Source organism: Leuciscus leuciscus, assembly GCF_965113295.1.
Source record: "Leuciscus leuciscus genome assembly, chromosome: 17".
NCBI classification, from domain to species: domain Eukaryota; kingdom Metazoa; phylum Chordata; class Actinopteri; order Cypriniformes; family Leuciscidae; genus Leuciscus; species Leuciscus leuciscus.
The window spans coordinates 5,844,029-5,867,198 of NC_138741.1; the positions used below are offsets into that span (position 1 = coordinate 5,844,029).

Below are 23,170 nucleotides of genomic sequence, written 5' to 3' on the forward strand. Positions count from 1 at the left end.
TTGTTTTTGTCAAAGACTACATCCGGATTTAGAAGTATGATCAAAACATACATGGAGTAGATCAAGTCCATCAACACCCCCATAGCTTCACAGTCCTGTACCACATCATGGGTTTAATATTTCATTTGGTGACTTTAGGCAGTTTTGATCTATATGCTGTTGAATGTTTGATGATCGCGTTAACTTACATGTGCTTCTAGAGCTTGTTGCTTGATCAGCGATCAGAATTTGATCAGGCGATTCAGTATTCTTTCAGAAGATGTCTACTAGCGCCCCCTACCGTATAACAGTGATAACCGGAATTGCCGGAAAATTATATCAATGGCGGGGAAACAGTTAAAGGGATAGTTCACCCAAATATTGAATTCTGTCACTCCCCCTAATGCAGTTCTAAACCCACAAGACTTCTGTTCATCTTCAAACAACAAATTATTATTATTTATTTATTTTTTGAAACCTGGGAGATTTCTGTCCCTCCACTGAAAGTCTAGACTTTCAAGATTCAAAAAGTTCAAAAAGACATTGTAGAAGTAATATGATTCGAGCAGTTTAATCCAAGGTTTAGTCAGAATCGCTTTATATGATTTTTATTTTTATTTATTTATTTATTTTTAAAGGAGGGACAGAAATAAGTAATGAATGAAGAGTAATCAGAAATGAGCAAATTATGACATCATTTTCATTTCTGGGTGAACGGTCACTATAAATGAACACTTTTGCTTATGGCGATTGCACCAAATGCAGAGGCTATCACTAAATATCAAAGTTTTAAATCTGATTTATATTGACTAGGCTTTATGTAAAATAATATCAATTATTATACAAACATACAAACGTATTAAATACATTTACATAAGTGTCATTGATATTGATAAAATTGTGTTTTATTTGTACAAGCTTTCCTTAGGAAGATAAACAACAGCTTCAATGTATTTATGAGTAATATCAAGTCTGTAAAATGTATGATTCAAATAATGAAACAAATGTATTACCAAAACAAACTCAAATTAAGCTTGAATGTTGTGATTATGTCAGTTATTCAGTTATTCAATAATTACAATAATATAATTAGTGTTTTTTTTTTTGAGTTTAGACTTTCTGTAATCCAAACAAGAGAAATTAAAAATGCCAACAGGTTAAGCCATGTTTTAATTCTGTTAACACAACCACACAATAATTACTTTAAGGCATCATAACCTGTAATCAGTAAACACACATTTCTCCATATCAACACGTTATCCACACATCATTCAGATTCTTGAGTAAATAACCAGGGCCACAGGAGAGTTTGTGCTTTGGGAAAAATTAACCCAACACTGACAGAACAGGAAAGATGAGAGGAGGAATATAGAAACAAGATTACAGTATTTTTTTTTCAATTGGATACACTCTGTGACTGAATCAATTCACCAAGGCAATATCTAATGCTAATGTGCCAGAAATATAAACATACAGTATACCATTTCTGGCATATCACATATACAAAAGTGAGTCCCCACTTCTCAGATGACATTACTTCCACAATACTCCCTGCTAAACCCAGGCAGCGGAACATATGTAACTGAAACCCATATCAGCAAAGTAACCATTCTTGAGGCAATACACAAACTGTAATCATCATGTCATTGTAGACACTGCTTCCTCTGCTATTTGGTCAAAGAATCAGAAAAAGTTGTCATGTAGATGAAAGTATGAGCCCACATGGCAGCTTAAACCCCTGTTCCTCCAATGTGTTCACTCTATACCTGACCGGCTACAGTAGTTGGCAAAGTATGTTGCTAAATGTTTTGGTAACTTTGTCAACTTTTAAAACGTAGATGAGTTAAACACATTGTTTTTAACTACACTATATTCCTAACTTCATATTTACATTTATGCACATGCCAGTGACTTGCATTGCATTTAGAGGCACACATTTACATTCTTATCAGTTCTTGCTTTCCCTGGGAATCGAACCCATGACCTTGGCGTTGCAAGGGCCAACGCTCTACTGTTTGAGCTACAGGAAAGCTACAGACTATTCTGCAATTCAAAAAGTCCTAAGGGAAGTCAGTTCACTCAGCAGCAATATTGCTAAAGCCTCGAGGGACATATTTCCAGTCAAGCAAGTATAGCTCTAATGTACTTAAGTAGAGGCCTGAAGAGGTCTTGTTCGGTAATCCTGCAACTGCCAGTACCCGCTGTACTTAAAGGGACAGTTTACTACAAAATTAAATTTCTGTCATCATTTAGTGACCCTCAAGTCAACATACTGAGACATTTAGCAAAATATGGTCTTTTATGTTCCACAGAAGGTGTTCGATATTCCTGTTTTCTATATTGTGGCCCAAAACAGCAACTTCAGTAAATAATTACACATGTAAATTATATATATATATATTAGTTTAACTTAGTTTAATTACATATATACATATATAAATGATGAAAGTTAAATATCCATTTAACCATACCTTCTAAAACTTAGATATTCTTCTTTTTGCCTTGGTTTCTTCTCCCAACTTGTCTGAGCTTTTCTAGTATTGGATCTATTAAAGTTTGGGAGTTTGACCTGCAGTTGCTGGGCACCTGATTAACAATTCAGAGACTGCAGTGTAACAAAATGACAGAAGCTGACAGTTGAATGAAGGATGAGCCTTGGCAGCATTCACGTCTCACTGAAGACAATGAATTGAGACTGGCTCATCTGAAGGGATAAGCAATGAAATGATCATTTCTTTGCTTTATGTAATAATACTGCATTGTACAGATTCTGGCTCAGTGAAGCAATCATTTTGTTTTTGACACAAAAAGATTAAACTTGAATGTGAAGTGAAATCAAATTAATTGAAATTCTTTATGGGATAACTTTGATTTTTTCAAAAAAAAAAAAAAAAAAAAAAAAGCACTCTATTAATACACCAGATGAGGCCACGGTAGAGAATTTTGCTACATTTTTGGTAGAACAGTCAACTTGTAAAATGTAGATGCATTAATTAGAGGTTTAACGATATCTAGAGAGCAGAATGTTGCAAAAAATTGGCTAGTAAATAATTGTATTGCCAACAAGCTATTAGCAAAAAATGTAGTAAAAAATAAATAAAACTCAGTGCATATGAACTGTGTAACCTGTGTGACCATTTCATAGTGAAGAAATTACTCAACTGAAACAAATTCTGAAATATTGTCAGTACAAATGTAATACCGTGGATCAACACACCCCATTATGTAACAAATAAGCCACAGATTCTACCCGACCTAAAAAGCCTCGGCATCCATCTAAAAAGCTTGTGTCTATAAGCTTATTAAAGCGCAGATAAATCAACTCAGTAACTTAAAGTGTAAGGTTTGTCGCCTTCCATTGTCAACTGCACTTGTTCCTGTTGCGTGTCCTCAATCTGGCAACCCTCGTGTCCGTCGAGTCTGAGGAGGACGGGGCGAGGGAAACAACTCTCTCCAGTATTTTGAATTTGGATTACAGTACCCATTTCAATCGCTAGCTGTCAATATTACATAAGGCACATTTGAACTACTAGTTTTAACTGTTTGTAGCAATGCTATTGCCCAACACTGTCAATAACTAACAAAAACACAGATGATTCTTAAAAGAATATTTCACCCAAACATGAAATTCAGTCATTATTTACACACCCTCATAGGTTAACAGCATTCACACACAGCCATTATGCTGTATCTCAAACCAGATTAAGCAAAACATTAGGATCGCTGAACTGTAGCCTCATACTAATTGCGCTAATATGCTCTTTAATTCAGAAATCCTTCAACAAATTGACTGTTTAAGATAAAGTGTCTGTCTTTTTTTTTTTTTTTTGCTGAAGATTTCACATTATTATGTGGAGAGAGGTTTTTGGAGCCCGGCTCAAGGTAACACTAGCGAAAAAGAGAGGAAGTGGGAAAGAGGGCGAGAAATAGAGAGAATCAATGGAAGGTGTCTAATCCAGTACTGCTGAAAATCACACACTTGAAACTTCTTATTTGAGTAAGTACGTTGGGTAATGGCTGCTTAGTTTTCCAGAGACCAGATTTATAGTATTTATAAGTGTCTAAGTTAATACTAACTCAGTCAATACAATGAGATCGATGGAGGTGGGAGGGTCATTTCTTCCTTAATGAGGTAAATCTGGTCATAAAATAGCCCCATAAATCAGAGTTAAGAGGACATAAAATTGATACATTATTTGCATGCACACAAAATGCCTAATTAGGTGTAAATGTTTATGAATGAGTTTTTTTTTGTTTGTTTCTTTCTAGTTTTTTTGTTAGTTTGCTTAAAGTCAACATGATTATTTTTTTTTATATATATTTATTTAATTTTGTTATTTTTAATTATGCCATCCATTGCCTTCCATTAAAAAAAGTATTATTATTTTTTTCATTATGATATCAGGGCAGTTTTATAACCCTGATTTATTTTATTTGTCCTCTCTAAGAATAAAAATAATTTTAATTAAAAATGTTGATCATAGAGGAGGGCATATTCAAGGCACTGCATGTATGAATTGCATTTTTAATTTATTTTTCAATAAATGAATAGATCAAGACAAAACAAATTAGCATAATGTCATTGACCCACTATGAATATAGAGTCCAGTTTGATTTGGTTTGTACTGCAATTACTGTGTGAACAGAATGAATGGCTTTCCAGTCTCAAGAGGGCGCTTTCACACTGGCAGTTTAGTGCGGACCGGGGCACGGTTCGCATGAAAAATCACTAATGTGAACGCTGTCATCGGACCCGGGTGCGCACTAGAGTACCGAACCCGAGACTACCTGGAGGAGGTGGTCTGAGCTCGGTTGCTCCCGAACCGTGGCGCGGTTCGCGTTAATGTGCAAGCAACACGGACTCGGGTGCGTGCTTGTTCAGGAAGTATAGTATCCCGCGCATGCGTATCACTGTCGCATCAGTGAAAAATCTTCTGCGAGCAGCAGAAACACGGCGTCCCCTGGATATGTGCTGAATTACACCATGTAATGAACATAAACGTAGTTGTCTCTCACTATGTTGTGCATAATAGCACCAAAAAAACAGACAAATTACAGCTATGCTCAGTCGAGTTGTATTCTCCATGCGTTTTCCGTGTGCGTTTGCGATGACGTAAGATCACTGCAAATGCACCTGGGTTCGATACAACTAATTGAGTGTGAAACCAGACCAACGCTGCGGGGGGCGCCAGGAACTAGCGCACTCGGGTTCGGACCGCAGCAAACGAACCCAGTGGAAAAACGCCCTGAGTCACACATTCACACATTCCCTTCCTTAGGAAAACATCCTGAAAAAGGATATGGATGGAGCAGAAGACACCAGCTGATATCCCTGAACTTATTCATAGAGGAAGCAGCATATTATTCATGAGAGAAAATATGTCATTCTAATGATCGATGGACAACCAGAAGTAAATCTAATGCAGGAGGGGATTATTTCTCTTCTAACAGTCATTTTTGTCAATAAATGTTTTCAATACCTGTGGATTCTGTGACAGAGAGAGAAACAATTATAATAATATCAGCTTGCAAACGACATCTTAGAACAATTGTAAGCATATCGATAAGAAAAGGATGAAATACGCAATTTTGGAATAAGCACATGGTCAAACAATGAACAGTTGCCAAATGGCTTTCAGAGGAATAAAAAAAAAACCCCGTCATAATTAGCTTAAAAAACAATTGACCAATTTAGTCACACTTCATTTACAGCAACTCCTAAACTTCACAAAGACGCCACATAATCCAACTAATTTCTCAAGGGTCAAGGGGGTTCAGGAAGGTCAAGGGGACTATTTATCGCATTGCATCTTCCAGCGTGAACGTGCTACGAGCACCTGCTGTGAGTAATGCATAACAAAAAGGAACTGAGAGACGATCAGAGAGACGCTACGGCCAGCTTAGCTTTAGACACAGCCAGCAGACGCTTTCTAGCTAACAAACAGGTGCCCTAATGACTTTCATAATGACCAAACGCACTCAGTTTATGTTAACGCTGGGAAACAGAGGCGCTGGCACCCCACAGCTATTCAAATATTAAAATCACACTGCGCACTCGACGTCATACTGGAACATCAGCGGCACACAGCCAATGTCCTTGCCTGCCAGCAAAAACAGATATTTACGTAATGAACACAAGAATAGTCAGGGGGCGACCACAATAATTGTTCTACTTTTCCTTTGCCTGAGGTGGCGATAGATTTAGGAAGAGTGGGATTTATTCATTTTTGGAGTCATGTATACATGACATATATTTTGAAGTTTTTTTTTTTTCTTTTCTTTTTTTCAAATGATTTTGATGTTCTGATGGCTTAGCGAACGGTCCTTTGATACATTACATAAATTAATTAGGACTCTGGGGGGATTATATGTTAGATTAATTTCTTTAATATTCAGAGGGAAAAAATTTCACCAACTTTGCCAGCTCAAGAGTTTTGGAAGGATTTTTGGTAGATTTTTAGGGGGAATTAAAAGCTACCAACAACATTAGCAGTGCTCTTCCTAATCAAACACACCTGATTCAGCTCATCAGCTTGACAGTAAAGACTTTGTTCATATTTGTCCACACTGTGTATCGCAGATGCTCAGATCTGATTTGCATTAGTTTCTTTGGCAATGATGATGCGTTGGTATGCCTACATAAAAAAAATAAAAATAAAAAAATAAAAAAACACCAACGTGGAAGGGTTTGCAATACAGATGTTCTCCTAAAATATGACAATGTGTTGCATCTACTATGTTTTATGAGGCAGCGGCAGAAACGTAGGCTTTATTCCTTGCTGCCGTCTCCAGCCGTCTCAACATTCAAACAAGCGTGTAACCTTTTCTGCAATGACAATTCTGAAACAAAACACATGAGAGTCAGTGGCATTTCATATCAAAGTTAAAGGCGGAAGAGGTAGAATTTTGTAATTTTTTAATGAATTATTGTGACTGCATCCGCCTGTCATATCCTCGTGTCATATTTATGCCTTTGGAGTGCCTTTGTAGGCTACTGCACTTTTTAACATGTATTGAATAAAAACTGCTCAAGCATCCTTTCTCAAGCATGTTTCTAGCATGAATTAGCACATTGCTGGCATGTTTTTAACATGATTTAACACATTGTTATCATTTTTTCTAGCTTGATTTAACACTTTACTACCATGTTTACCATGTTGCTACCATAATTTAGCATTGTTTGTTAGCATTTTTATAACAAACTTTTGCTAGAATGTTTCTAGCATGAATTATCACAATGCTAACATGTTCTTGAATGTCTCTAGCATCAATCTGCACATTGCTAGCATGTTTTAACATTGCTAAAATGTGTCTAGAGTTATATATAGCATTGTTAGCATGTTTCTAGCATGAATTAGCCAATTGTTAACATGTTTTAACATGTTGCTAGCATTATTTACCATGTTGCTAGCATATTTCAACCATCAACACATTGCTAGCATATTACTACTAGCATGAATGAACACATTGCTGTGTTTAGCATGTTGCTTAAATGATTTAACTCAGTCTGTTATGTATAGGGGTTATTTATGTTTTTTTGCAATATCACATTCACAATCATGTTGCTATACGGAATATAAGCATCTATGATTACCTTTTTGTGATATAGCTTTTATACAACAGTTCTATAAACAAGTAGGTAATATTGAGTAACTTAGGGTGACCATACGTCCTGTTTAACCAGGACATATCTGGCCAGGATTTCGAGATCGCCCAAAATGCCCGGGATTCGGCTTTTGCTTTCTACAGTCACCATTCATTATGTTTACATTATTACGTTATTTGACACTGACACGTACGTGCCAGCTTTGCAGGTCATGCATTCTGATTCACACGGATCCCGATCGAGACGAAAACACAGGAATTTTCTTAGCAATGCTTACACGCACATCAACCGATCACTTGTTTAGCGTTCATGTAAACACTACATTCAGATTAACCAATCGGAATTAATTCAGTACTACTGAATCAAAAGGTGTACATGTAAACAAAATGAATGGCGACGAGAAAGCAAAAGCCGAATCGCGGATATTTTGGGCGATCTCGAAATCCCGGCCGGACATGACCTGGAATATGGTCACCCTAGAGTAACTTATATGTGAGGTTAAATTTGGCTAGTTTAAATATTTTTCTCAGCTACAAAAATAGTTTGAAAACCCCAAAACATAAACTATTGCATGTGACTGAGCAAAAAAAAAAAAAAAAAAAAAAATGCTTAAAAAAAAGAATATAATCCACAAACAGCTTTTCATATGTGCCCTAAAGTTATAGTAAAGCGATTTGAGTGTTTAGAATGATTATAAAGATAAGAAGTAGCTGTGTGGAATGGAGTGTAGTGTAGGTGGATCTTAATGAGTTTCAGGGTCATGGCTACAACACTGCAAGGAGGTGAAGAGGAAGTAAAGGTTGTAACCTCACCTAATAAATACAGCTCTCACATCAGAGGTAATGATTATGTGTCAGATCAGGAGAGAGAACGTGCATATGTATGAAAAAAGTTGTATTTATGTCAGACGTAGTTCTACTGAATAAGCTGCTTTGGAAGATGGAAGTTGGAGGGCGGTATGAACAAGCATAATGCGCCTCAAGAGCCGGTTTATGACCTCTTAGCACTGATTGGCTTATTGCATATGGCAGGTAATTTATGTATCTCTAGAGAAAACGGGCAAGAATGTTTTCTAATGTCCCTGCAAACAATATTTTAAAGTAGACATGAGCCATAAGAGACACTGGACATTATTAGCCTGGTAATGGCAGACAGTTGGGGTGTTATTGTCACATGAGTGCATAGCACAGCAGTTGTTAGTAAAAAAAAACAAAAATTGCCTGGACACAATTTATAAGTGCTTTGGGAGCCCTTGTAAACTGCATGGTGCGGGCACACATATTTCTTGCAATGCAGACTCTTTAATAAACTACAGAATTAATTTTAAATCTGACCACTAAACCGTTTTTTGTTACAGCATTTATTCATCTTTGTTAATATTAGTTAATAAAAATATAGCTGTACATGGTTTGTTCATGTTAGTTCACTGTGCATTAACTAATTTTAACAAATACAACCTTCAATTTTAATAATGTATTAGTAAATATTGAAAGTAACATTAACTAAGATGAATAAATGCTGAAGAAGTATTGTTCATTCTTAGTTAGTGTTAACTAAGGTAGTTAACTAATGTTAACTGATGAACCTTATTGTAAAGTGTTACCGAAAAAAATACAAATACAAACCCTAGCATGTCACAATCATTAACGAGAAACATATGAGACATAGGCATTTCACATTAAAGTAAAAGACTTGGAATTTAGTAATTGTTGAATGAATTATTGTGACTCTATCCGCCTTTTATATGTGTTTTATACTATATACATGTGGCTGTTATTTAATGCTTTAAAATGTCATTATTGTTACCATCCCTTTTGTACGGAGACATAGTGGTGGAAAAAAATATGAGATTGGAGGAAAAATAATAATTCAAAGCTTTTGCGTTCGCTTGCAAAATGTGTGCCAAGTTTCTCGGGGGAACGCAAACATTTGCGAGAGAACGCAAAAGCATTGCCAAATAATTTTTCCTCCCATCTAGTTTTTATTATTATTGTTTTTTTACCATGTCCCTTTAGGGGCTCCGTACCTTTGTGATTCAATATTGTAATTAAGTTCCAGTGGAACAACAATGGATCTTTGTTGGCATAACTGCTGATGAATCTCATCTCCCAATCTAAATATCTTAATATCTAAATATCCCCCGTCTGTTATTTGCCATCTCGCTGTTTTCTCAACTGGCAGATACTTGGGCTATTGTGGAGCATGTGGTGTCTCATTTTCTCTTGCACAAGAACAGATAAGTGTCTACAGATCTGTATCTCTCTCCTAGCCCACGTCTCCCTCTCTCATTCGTCATGCAGGTCGTTCTCTCGATCCCTGGCTGTCAGGAGACCTGACGGAGGCTCTACTCCCCGAGGTGCTATTGACCCACCTTGATGGGTGTCTTCAGATCAGACCTTTGCTGTTTATTCAAATCATTCTGCTCTTTGGGAAGCTTAGCGATTGACCAATATGCAGATCTCCTCATGTGTGTGCTGGCTTTAAGTAGCCTAACTGAAGCCTGTAAGAAACCATGACATCTTTGCAGGGCTCCACATTAAGCTTGTTCATGCTTGTCCACTGCTTGTTGTTCAAACATATTTTTAACAATATAACTTTTGTGCATTATAGAATATATATTAAAAAATATATAAAATCATATAGTAAGCTTACTCCAAAGAAAATGAAAAACGGTGAAAAACGTACCCAAAATTCCAGCAGTTACAATAGCATATTACACATTTCAGTTCTTGACAATAATTTGCTGCTATTCAGCACAGTTTGGCAGTGTGACATTTAGTGTTATCAAGTCAAGTTAACATTTAATGGTCTAAAAATGCATATTTGAATGATTTGAGAATGAAAATGTAATGCACCGATTATGAAAACATTATCATTACTATCATAACATTCAATGTGTTACAGAAGTCAAAATTCTTGCCTAAATTGCCTGGGCACATTTTTGCTTTAAACACTCTTGGATCGGCCTCACATATATCTTACTCCCCGGGCTGTTTGACATTTGGGTCATAACAACCCCTTTTTTTTATTATTATTATATTGTAATATCCTATGTGTTACAGAAGCCATCTCAGAGTTCCACTTTGGTCACTGTGATTTTGCCATGCACAACATGGATCAACGTATTTGGTTGATCCTGGAACAACATTTGTGTCTAAAAATGTAGTCCTAACCCTATAAATATCCCTAAAATTAACCCTACCCATAACTAATCCCTAAAATTAAAGGGAAATGATAGGTGAATAACACTGATGTGGAAGCACCTAACCCTTGTTGTAAGCCTAAACTTGACATAAATTGTAAACTTGTCCCTCAAATCCGATCAACAAAGATGTTGATGTTGCCTGTGTGCTGCAGATATCATTAGCTTTGAGGGAAAAGCCATTTTGATTCCTCTACCTGTCCTCAATGGCGTACACTAAGGCAGCTGTGTGCTTCCAGATTCTGTGTAAAGATGTAATGCCACATCAGGTCGATCCCTGTATCTCTGCCATATCCGAGGGATATCACCAGATCAAATGGTTAGACTGTGATGGCAGTGGGACACGGTCTCTGTGGGCATGGAGGAACCTGTCCATCTCAAACCAATATTATGAAGCAAATGTCATTGAAGCATTTGAAATTGTCCCAGTTGCTGAGTTATGTATGCATTGCTTTGGGCCACTGTGAGATGAAAGATATCACTTGCTTAGATTCAAAGCAAAAAAAAGAAAAGGCTCAATAAAGCAGTCTGGCTTATTATTATGCGTCGAGGCCGGCATGATTGTCTTATTGAAGAACTGCACTGCAGAAAGTTTTTGTTCTTATTTTCACTGGGCAGGAAAGATAGCTACGGGAAAACTTTATTAATGTTCCAATGTGCAAGCAAAACTATTTTCTCTCCCTGTTTCAGGAGTGATTAATGTAGGATTGGTAAATGCCAGCAGTTTTGAGACATTTTGTACCGCACAGTCAAGTAGTTACGGTGAGGCAATCACTCACTCTGAGATCACTGTAACCTCACTTGCTTCTGTATTGTGCTGAATTTTTTATCAACAATATCTGATGCAACACATTCGGTTGGTTATGTTAGTCGACAATTTACTTACAGTTAAAAAAATAAATAATTGCGCTCTACAGTGAAAAGTCAATGCAAAATATGTAGGTTTGTATGTTGTTTAAAGCACTGAGCCACAAAAAAAATCTTGTGCCGAGTATATGCTCTGACAACTCTGTTATTGTGGGAAAATGTGACACTAGAAAGAATAAGTACTGTTACAACTGTGCTTTGTTTTCAATATCTCAAAGCTATACTATTTTCTGAAACTCACTAAAATGATTACTTCTCTTTTTTTCTTTTGTTTTTTATTGACAAGTTTCAGGCAGATGCAAGAAAGCCTAATTTCTATCTTTTTAAATCTATTTTAGTGCAGGAAATTAAAAGGCCTTCCTATTTCCGGGTAAATAATTTGTGGGTCTTCCCTCTTCCTCTCAAAGAAAACTGCCAAGCTCTATCACAGGAAATGCCAAACCAAGTACTTTGTCACATCCATAATTGTAATCATACACTCAGAACTATAATTATCACGCTTAGCGTCAGTTCTTGCAGGTCATGTTTGTCAAGCTCGCATCAGCTGACTCTCAGCTTATCCACGTCTACCTATAGGAATATGACGCCTATCACTGTATACATATATAAGCTCCTTCAGTATTATCAGCAGCTATCGCGTTTCTCAGGAGCTAAAAACCCTCCTCCATCCCCAGCTCCTCCTCTTGTCCAGGCAGAATTTGGCATTCTGATTGCCCTTGAATCAGAATAAATTCTCGAATTGCTCTGTTTACCCTAAGTGGGGTTATTGCTACTCTCCCTGCTCTTATCCATGCTAGGCTGCATGTTCTTGCCCAGAACAGAACTATACCGCCAATCCAAGCTATATGCTAATTGTCAATTGTATTTGACGATAGTGGTCCTGACAGAAATGTACAACTGCATGAAAGCCTGTGTTTATTCCCCAAAAATACATCATATTGAGATTGCCTATCGTGTGTTCTGACAAGTATCCGTTCCTAGATTTCCCACCTAGTTTGACTCCTGGAGAACAACTGAAAATGATCATCGCTCCATGTCGTTATCGTCATATTGCTCTCATCGCTTCCACAGTTACACCTGATCTGATATGACTAGCAATCGCTATGTCTAACGTTGCCAAACTTTTTTAAACCAACTTATTTGAACATAAAAGTGACAATGACATTTAACAGGAACATTCGTGTAGCAGTTGCACATTTATTTTTTTCAGCTTTTTGAATCTGACGCCTCCTCAGCTCCTGTGACCTCATGGGATAGCAAAGTGTCCACTTCAGAATTTCGCATGCAGTAGGCCATCCTAGTAATGCTCACCTAGCGTTTCATGAATACTCGAGTATTCGAATAGCCTGTCCGGTTGGACTTACTGCTTTTCGCATACTATAATAAGAAAGAATATCCGGATGTCAGGATTGTTATTGATATACCTTATCTAGTAAGGTAATCCAGTACAGTCATCCAGTACAGCAGCAAACAATGTTTGAGTTGAATGACCAATATTTGAGTTTGATGACTAATGGCATCCGTTTGTTTGTCTTCATTGCAGTATTCCTCTCTTGCTTTTGCAGTAGTCATGCTATTAACCAGAAATGATGGTCTTTCTTTTTACCTCTGCTGTCCCGGGAGTTTTTGTTTGCTCTTTAGCACCACAAAGGCCTTCTTAAAGCGTTATTTTAAAGCATTTCACTTTGAAAGCTTTTTCACGACCTGGCCTGAGGACCCTGCCTTGTCGACACAGAGAGCTGGTAGTTCTTTGGGGTCTCACTCATTGTTTCTGACAGAATCGCCTGGCAAATGCAGAAGTGCCTCCCCTCAGCCCAGGGCACACATAAAAGAGCGTGATTGGGGGAAAATGGTTGCCACCACGTCTTTTTCCAGCAAAGGCAATAAAGTCAATACAATCAATCTCTAATGGCCCCTTCCCCTGTGATGGTCTCTGTTTAATCAGAGTAAGAGTGCGAGGTAGCCTCCCTGCTCCACTGCCACCATTAATTCTGCTTCTCCCATCTGTTTGTTTGTTTTTTTATGGCTTCTCCAGCAGGCGGCTGACATTCATCAGCCGTCTGATTGAGCCCTGCTCAATACTAAAGCAGTAAAGCCGGGGGGAGATGGATGACTCGAGGCCCGCTTCATCACCACTCAAGGCAAGCCAAGCGCATCTTCAACGGGGACCCTCGGTCATCCACGTCCTGACCCACATTTATTACGAGCTATAGCGGAGCTCCAATGGGCCGAACATGTGAAGACCTCTTGATCTCTTCTAATCCTGTCCTGAAGTGCTTACTCATGAGTGATGGTGCCGGCTCTTCAACTTGAAGCCTGTGATAGACCCTTGGGTACCTGGCTTTGGCTCAGTGGGTAGGAGAGAGCCATCAAGTGGCCACAAATGGGAAGATCAAAGAAGCTCTAAGGCTGCCAGCTTTTGAGGAACTGTTTCCTTCACTCATTAGTCGTGGTCCTCCTCTTTGCAGCCTGCCAAAGCCTGGACCTGGCTATGTCCACATGTGGTCCATCACCCAGACCAAAGCCGTATAATCTGGATGAGCAATCCTGGCTATTAAAGAATAGTTCTTAAAAAATAATTCTGTCATCATATACTTAATCATCATTTTAAGAATATCCTTTGACATTTTTCTATATAATGAAATGAAACATTTTGTCAAATAAAAAATCTCAATAGGATGTATTATAAGTCTTCTGAATTCATACGACAACTTTGTGCCAGAAGTTGAAAATGAAATGTCAATGATCCTCTTTGACTGGCTCATTGACTTACTGTTCAATCTCAAATTGAGCTTGAGAACTAGTCCAATTCATAAACAAATCATTCAAACCAGTTTTGTGATCTGAATCAACTGATTCTTTGAAATACTTGACTCAAAAGAATGATTTGATCAATAATTAGACAGCATTACTTCTCAGTACTCATGGATGCGCCAAGGAAAGCTATAGTAGATGGAATAAATAATTTTATGAAACTTTATGAAGCTTTTAGAATATTTTGGACCATGACAGCCCAGATTGCATTTACTTCATTATCTCCCGGTTGCACAGACAAGGCTTAAGCCCAGTCCCAGACTAAAATGCATGTTTGAGCTGCTTTAACTGAAAGCAACTTGTCATTGTTTTGTGCCAAGTTGCACACTTTTTTTTTTTTAAGGAACTTTTATAAAAGCTACTTAGATATCCTAATTAAACTAAGGCCTAATCCTGACTTAATCTAAGACCTATCTCTGAAACAAGGCCTATATGAAAAAGAGTAGCTTGCATATTTAAACAAAACAAAAATCCCATTTGCACATACCTCTTACTGTTTCCTCAAAGTATTCTAGGATTTGGGTGTAATACCTGGAATTGCATTTTCTTGGATAAACACAAAAATATTTTTCAGACAACTGTGATGATAATCCTCACCTAGATTTATTATCTCTATTACCTCTGAGTTAGAAACAAAATGCTGTTTTCCAGGTCCATATGAAATGCATAAAAACATTTACTGCCCCAAAACCTTGACAACTTAATACAGCATTTAAATGCAAACGGGTCCTGCCTTACAGCCTGAGTATATGGCGTGTCATTTATTCATTCCGAGCACAAACTAGAGCTAATTTAGCAACTTGGATTTAAGATTCAGTCAGAGAGAAGCGTATTTATTTCTTTTTGGGAGGTGGATATTTATTCCATGATTCATGACATTAAATCCCTATGGAATGACAGCAGAAAAAGAAAGTCTAAATCGAGGAAGGAAAACAGATAGGATAAAATTAATGCTAGACTTTCTGTCACCGTTTTTTTTTTTTTTTTTTTTACAAATCTGCCATGTCTGTCAGAAAGGGCATTTGTCACACAATGTTCACAAGTTTTGCTTCAATCTGTTTTCAAGTAAAATGACATAAAACAGACTTATTCTGCACTTCAAATTAATGTTTAAAATAAGCAAAACTTTGAACAACTATAAAGATTGTTGCCAAGCGAGCGAATGAAAGAGACCCGAACGTACTGCCCTGTCCCCTTGCCGTTGCCCTGTTCACTTCTACACTTGCTGAATGACCAGAGGCAAACGTTTGAAAAAGAAAAATGAGCAAAAACTCTGGGGTGAAAGCCAAGTCAGTGGTCTTTCAAGGAAGGTCATTTTAATGTCACTGAGCTGGGAGTTATCCAGTGTGATCGGTTACACTTTCTTGCCTCTGTACTGATGTGTCAGCTCAAAGTGATCCAGATCACCTAGAACTGATGAACTGAGTTGATGTAAATGGCTGTGAATCCTAGCCAAGTCTTTGTGGTGTGAGCAAGCCCTAACTTCGCTCTTACATAACCAGTCTCACTTAAGAACCAAGTCAGTTCACTCAGCGGCCATTTTGGTAACACCCCCAGGCTGCTATTTGTGGTCATGCAAGAGAAGATCCTGAATGAGAAAATGGGACTGATATCTCTAAAGCCACCCCCCCGGAACGTGATGATTTCAACCGCGGGGGAACAACCAAATCCTCAAATATAATCAATATAAGCAGCTTTATTTTTAACTGAATTAAGGAGGATTGTTTCCTATACACTCTTGAATGGTTTCACGCAACTAAATTTACTTACAATATTAGCTTTTCACCACAGAGAGGAGTGTCAAATATGGTATTTACACAAGAATTACAAGTTTTAATTGCAAATCTGCATCATGTTTGTTACCTCAATTCAAATTTAATTTAAATTCAAGAACTGATTTGGAATTAAAAAGGCAATTCAGTTGTGAATGATGGACAAACCTGGGCGACTTACTCTAAGCTATGACTACAGATGCTATATTTATCAGTATTGTTTTCTCTCATTCGCATATGCATGGTCTGTCTCCAGCACTTACAATATCTCTTGTATAGTTAAGCATAAATATAGGAAGCAATGAGACCTTGAAATTATGTTCTGTTTGTTTCGCCAAATAGCAGCGACTGACTCAAGAAAAAAGAAAGCAATTTGTCTCGGAACTCTTCCCCAAATCCCAAATCAAAATGAGATTCTAGAAGACAAGAGTGGTGGCAAATAAGCAGACGCCTGTTATGATTGATGGTGCCTGTGTGACATGCAAAGTCCGCAGTGTTTCTCGGCAGTCCCCAATTTTGCGCTTCCGTATTTCAGCCGGAATAATCTGTGCTCTCAAGTGTACGGCGCAAGCCTACTTGCTCTGAATTTTAACCGCCAATTAGAGAAGTTCTGACTTTGTCAAACTTTGATGCCTTTCTCCTTGAGACTCTCTCTTTTTTCCATTCAGAGCTTCAAGCAGTGGATGAAAAGTAGGGTGAAGATAAGCTCTCCGTAAGAAGAGGTATCAGAGCACAGGACAGTTAGGATTGGCACTCGGCATTCAGTTCTAGTGACCTGTCTCTGAGAAGAGCTAGGGCTCTCACCAAGCGGCTCCACACTGCTGAGCACGTAGATGTGTGTGGTGTGTGGTGTGAGCTGAGGTGATAAGCCCCAAGCTCCATCTTGTTTTGACTGTACCGTCTCTTTAGCATGAGACTCTCTCCTGAGTCATAAGTGTCACTGGTTTCTTCGGGTTAGCAGCAGTGGATGATGTGAAAATCGTCTCCTGCTGTGTTCGGCACCTACAGGCATTATTTGATGGTGCATTACTTCACATCCTATTAAAGATTTAGTTGGTAACACTTCATTTTAAGGCTATATAGTTACACGTTACTACATGTACTTACTATAGTAATAAATGATGCATGATTACAAGTAACTAACCCTAAACAAAACCTACCATAACTCTGCAGTAAGTAAATGCAGTTAATTAATATTACTCAGTGCTTATTTGTGAACCTGGATTACAAAACCAGTCACGAGTCGCACGGGTATATTTGTGGCAATAGCCAACAATACATAGTATGGGTCAAAATTATCGATTTTTCTTTTATGCCAAAAATCATTAGGATATTAAGTAAAGATATTTGGTACATTTCCTACCGTAAATATATAAAACATTTATTTTTATGAGTGAATGCAGCACAATCGAGAACATAAATGGACAAATTTAAAGGAGATTTTCTCAATGTTTAGATTTTTTTGCACCCACAGATTCCAGATTTTGGCAGATCTCAGCCACATATTGTCCTATCCTAACAGACCACACATCAATGGAAAGCTTATTTATTCAGCTTTCAGATGGTGTATACATCTCAATTTCAGAAAATTGACCCATGTGACTGGTTTTGTGATCCAGGGTTACATTTGAGTAAGTACAATTTAACTACATTACCTTAAAATAAAGTGTAACTGTTTAGTTTACAATTTGTTTAAAAAAAAATTAAACAATTTACTCATGCTCAGTCACTTTGAACTCATCCAACAGAATCTGGAAAAAAATAAATAATTTTGAACAACTTATGGACTATGGAACTTTTTGACCAAAAATACTCTAATTTGTTATAGCCAAATGTATTACATTTTCTCAAGGTATATTTATGGTTTGGTTAAAGAAGTAATCAAAAATAGGCCAAAACATTCATACAAAGTAAAAATATTATTTACCATAAAGACCACAGAGCAAAAAATGTGTTGTATTTACATGATTTAATCATGTGTTGTACATGATTAAATCCAGTAAATCCAACACACTTCTTTCCCCACATGAATCAATAAAGTAAAACAAACATAATTTGTTCATGTAACTTCAACATCATTAAAATAAATGATTTTCCCTGAGTTAAATTGGTTCCCTGAGAGGATTTAACTCAAAATTCATAGTTTTTGTTGTATTTGAATAGAAACACATTTTGTTGTGTAGATGACAAATAATATTATAGGTAAATTAGACAATATGTGTTTTACTACTTTTGCAGTGTACTGTATTTAATACATGTATTTTATTTAGACACAACCATGTAGGTCAATATAATATTTGATTTGTTTATTTTGGCTTTTTACAACTTAATTTCACCATAAAAACTAAATTTGCTTTAATATAAAAGTACAATTTTCAGTAAAAAAATTTAACAGCACTGAATAATAAGCCACATTTTAGTCTGTTCTTCCAATCCATTCATCCATTAACCATTGTGATCAGATTGGGTCAGTGAGTTGAATTCGAGAACCAGATCCGTCAGATTCATGAATCAATCAAGAGATGTGTTTCCTGTACAACAATGTAACTCACTGCTTAACTACCACAGGACAATGCATCATTGGAGAAATTAGCTAGCTAGTCACGACTCACTTTGATGCACATCTGTTGTTCAATCCACATTGGTTCAACAATATGCCAATAGAAGTATGCAGGTGGATACAATTTGCTGCAAGATCAAATTAATATCAAGATTATTGCTGTAAATAGCAAACATCTGAGGACTTCTTCGCTATGTTTTAAATCATGTCGCATTGTTTACAAATGTTTGATTCAATGGCAGGATATTTTTGTGTCGATCTCTGTATGTTGTTTGAGAATGTTTGTTTGAACTATGCTTTCGGGAAACACTGAATTTTTGTAATGCTGCTGACAACGGAACTTGTGACTACAGTCGGTTAATGATGCTTTTGGGGAAAACCACAGGTTGGTTCTGCAAAGCACATCAACAGATTTATTGAAAAGATCACACTGTAAATAATGAATCATTTATGAATTGCTATGTCTCTCATTATTCTCATGAAAGTGCCACTGGGAGGCGGATATTCAGCAAATAACTCTGTTCCCCACATGCATCTCTCAAATGGTTTCAGAAGACTTGCAATTTAGTTCAAGAATACTTATGGACTACACTGTAAAAAAAAACGGTAAATTTACAGGAAACTGTCTGTATTTTTTACAGAATTTTGCCGTTTTGTCATTATACAGTGAATACCTGTTATTTTACAGATATTTGTTGTAATTTAAAGATCCACTATTAAATTTACAGGTAATTGCTTTTATTGTGGTTTTACATTAATTTAACGTTTTTTAAAGGAAATTTTCTGTAATTTTATAGGGTTATGTGTAATTTTACATAAAAAATTAAGTAATATTTTACAGATTATTTCTGTGGAATTAGAAAACAAAGAAAATAAGGTATAACTGCAGAAATCAGCAGTCACTTAACATGTTTTCCTTAAAGAAAACCATGTGGGGGTTAAAGTGAGTTTTAAGATTTGTCCACACATTAGGCAGGCCTATTTAATTATTTATAATCTTTTAATTTTGTCTTGCAAATAGATGTTCATTTTGATCATCATTTGTATTTGCCCGTAAATTTCATTTAGGCCTATATTTTATGTCTTTTATGAATCGTTTTTCCAAATCTGCGTTGCTGCACATTGCGTGGCTTTGTGTGCGTTTGAATGTGTGTGTGTGTGCCCGCGCGCGCGGCCGCGCGCAGATTCAAATTATCCGCCATTACGTCCCGCCCAGCCCACAACGGTTAGCTACAAATCTGTCTCTGTCGTCGATCTGTGTCAAGGGCAAGCGGGAGATTTGAATTCAGAGCTATAATCGTATTCGACAGAAGCAGCCGTGAGCAGGAGCGCTGCTGAACACATATTAGTTGTAGTCTGGTGTCAGTCAGTCCGGAAATAACGCGCCCTTTTTCAGTGAGCCTGGTTCGTCACAGCAGACCTCATCCCGACCGATCAACGGCTGAGGTAAGAGTTTAATACTACATGTAAATGATATTTTATATTACATTTGTGTTAAGTGGTTAGACTGTTTCCATGCTAACGTTAGCATTCTTAAATTATGTTCAGTCATAACTGGCGTCGAGGGCAAAACACAAATGCAGCATGGGTCTTTTCAATTATCGATCTGTGTTAAGAAAGATCAGTTGAACCCACTCTAACTTACTTGTTAACTTATAGACCTAAAACAATCTTTAGTAGACTTGTTATTCATATTAAAGTCCATAATTGTGTATAAAATCTTCGTTATGATAGTCAGTAACATTAAACCAATCTCTTAAATGGCGGGACATTTTGAAACCATGTCTGGAAGCTGAAAACTTTATTTTTCAAATTTTTTTTTTTTTTGTAAACTTTTTTTTAACTTTATTTTATTATAGTAAAATTGTAGTAAACACGTTTTTAGCTGATTTTTTTACCATTGTAATAGCCACAGTTTTACTAAAAATAGGCCTACTGTGTTTCTTTTGTTTATTTCGTAATAGTTAACATGACTAACTTTATTAAGACCGTTAAGAAATCGAAATACTGTCTGTAACTTAACGTACTTGTTGATGATACAGGAAAGCCTAGAACAGGAAGACTAGAATATGAATACAACATGATGAACCCCTAGGTGTATCTAGGTCTAGGTCACAGTAAATCATATTCATTTAATGTTACTTTCTATAAATGTAACTTAGCTAAAATCACATGGCAGCTCAAAATATTACTGCTGGCCTTTCCAGCTCAGCTTCAAGATCATAGTCAGTTGAGTTTTTGCATTGTCCCAATGGAACATATTCTGACATGTGTAAATCTAATACTGAGTTTTAAAATAACTTGTGTGTGTGTGTGTGATTTCAGGTCACGTGGAAAGCAGATGATCATGGCAAACAAGGTATGGGAAGAATTCATTAAAACATAAAAATCATAATGGTTCTGATTCCATATGTTCATAACAGTCTTCTGATTCCATATGATTGCACTAAAAGTATGCACAAGGTTTGGATTTGCTACAGCAAGATTACGATTGTGTTAGATTCCACCCATCTTTCTTTCTTTTTTTTAACTAGGCTCTGTCATTTAGAAACATGACTTTTCCTATCACTAATATCTTAATGACACATATCTCTACCTTTTAATCCAGCCAGATGATCTGACGGTTGCTGCTCGCATCTCAGCCTACCTGATGGAAAATTCTTGCTGGATGAATGACCTTCACCTTCAAATCAGCCTTGCCAAGACAGAACTGCTTATGGTTCAACTTTCAGCCAAAACATACTTGCTGTGATCCTGCTGATTTGCCTTATCATTAGGAGGATCAGGCCCTTCCTATCGGAGCTACACAACTCTCTTGTTCTATCCAGACTGGGCTATTGTAATGCTCTCCTGGCAGCTCTTCCAGTATCAGTCAAACCTCTGCAACTGATCCAGATGCTGCAGCAAGAGTTGTCTTTAAAGGTAGCCCTATGCCTAAACTCACTGCTTCAGATCTATGTGTCCTCCAGAAGCATGTGTTCTGCAAGTGAACGGCGCCTTGTGGTGCCATCATCCCAAAGAGACACAAAACCACTTTCACTGACATTTACCTGGACTGTTTCCTGGTGGTGGAATGACCGGCGCAACTCAACACATTTTCAAGAAACTGCTAAAGATCCATCTTTTTCATAAACACTTCACCCAATAATACTATATCTTTGTAAAAAAACAAACAAAAAAACCTTGCTATGTGTACTGTGCGACTAACTGGGACTTGTCACTGCACTTGTTGCTTTTTATTATCTTTAATTATTATCTTAATTGGTTAGTCACTTTGGATAAAATGTAATTGTAAATGTTAAAATAAGTTATACTGTAAAGGTATACGGTAATTGCTTTTTATTGTGGATATATTTACATGTTCTAAATTATATACTAAGCATCTATTTCCTATCAATCACTTATCTTGATGTTTAGTGTTTGTTCAATTACTAATACTGTAAATATGCAGGTATTCTGTACTCATACATTTAGTTAATTTAAAAGAAATTGACTGTACATTTGCTATTATTAAGAACTTAATTAGAGATGTTGTGAAATTGGATCGGTACAAATAAAAATAAAAACTGTAAATTTACAAACATTTGTATTTGAATTTATGTACTTGTGTGCAATTTTTATACATAATTTCATTGTTATTTTACACAGAAAAACTATATTAAAAGAAAATTACTGTAGATAGACAGCATTATTATATAAAATAATTGTATAAAACCTTAAATTTACAGTATTTAATTGTTTTAAAGGTGTATATGACTTTTTTAAACGTTAAAAATCCCAATAATTACATAAGATTTTATGTAATATTAAAGATATAATCTGTTATTTAATTATGGAAAATTACTGTATTTTAACGAGATTGTTTTTGGCCGTTATTTTACGGTAATTTTCTGGCGCCCCAGCTGCCGGAATAATACCGTTTTTTCACAGTTTTTTTTTTTACAGTGTATTATTATATTACTAAATTGTATTATTATTCTTTTTAAGAATTATTTTTCTTACTCTGATTTTGGAGCTTGAACACCTTTTGAGTGAGTAAGTAAATAGTGACAAATTTGTTTTTCTTTTTTTTTGGGGGGGGGGGGGGGGATTAAAGTGTGTTTCCACATTTTGCAATGTTTGACATAAGCTAAGAACAGTATGATAGAGAAGGATTATGGCATCTGCTGGTTACATGGGGGTTTATTAAACAAATGAACAGCACGGGGCCGTATCTGTGTGATGTTAAATGTGGAGACGTAGAGAGGGGCCAGCCGTTTGTAAAGGTTAACAGCTGTGTGTCAAACCAACAGCATTCAGCAACACACGTCACTCTCATGACAGTTAATCAGAACAGGTTCTTGGTCTTAATCCCACATGCTGATCCTACC

The 23,170-nt window shown here is 36.7% G+C and overlaps 1 protein-coding gene and 1 long non-coding RNA gene across 2 annotated transcripts in view; one reads left to right on the top strand and one right to left on the bottom strand.

Annotated features, from left to right (window-relative positions):
- Positions 1-23,170, bottom strand: part of alk (ALK receptor tyrosine kinase) — a 465,705-nt gene that overhangs the window by 425,051 nt on the left and 17,484 nt on the right. The gene's annotated exons all lie outside the window — the stretch shown is intronic.
- Positions 20,012-21,963, top strand: LOC309479714. The gene is made up of 3 exons (XR_014199397.1): positions 20,012-20,246; positions 21,126-21,159; positions 21,409-21,963. It is a non-coding gene; the product is annotated as an uncharacterized lncRNA (long non-coding RNA).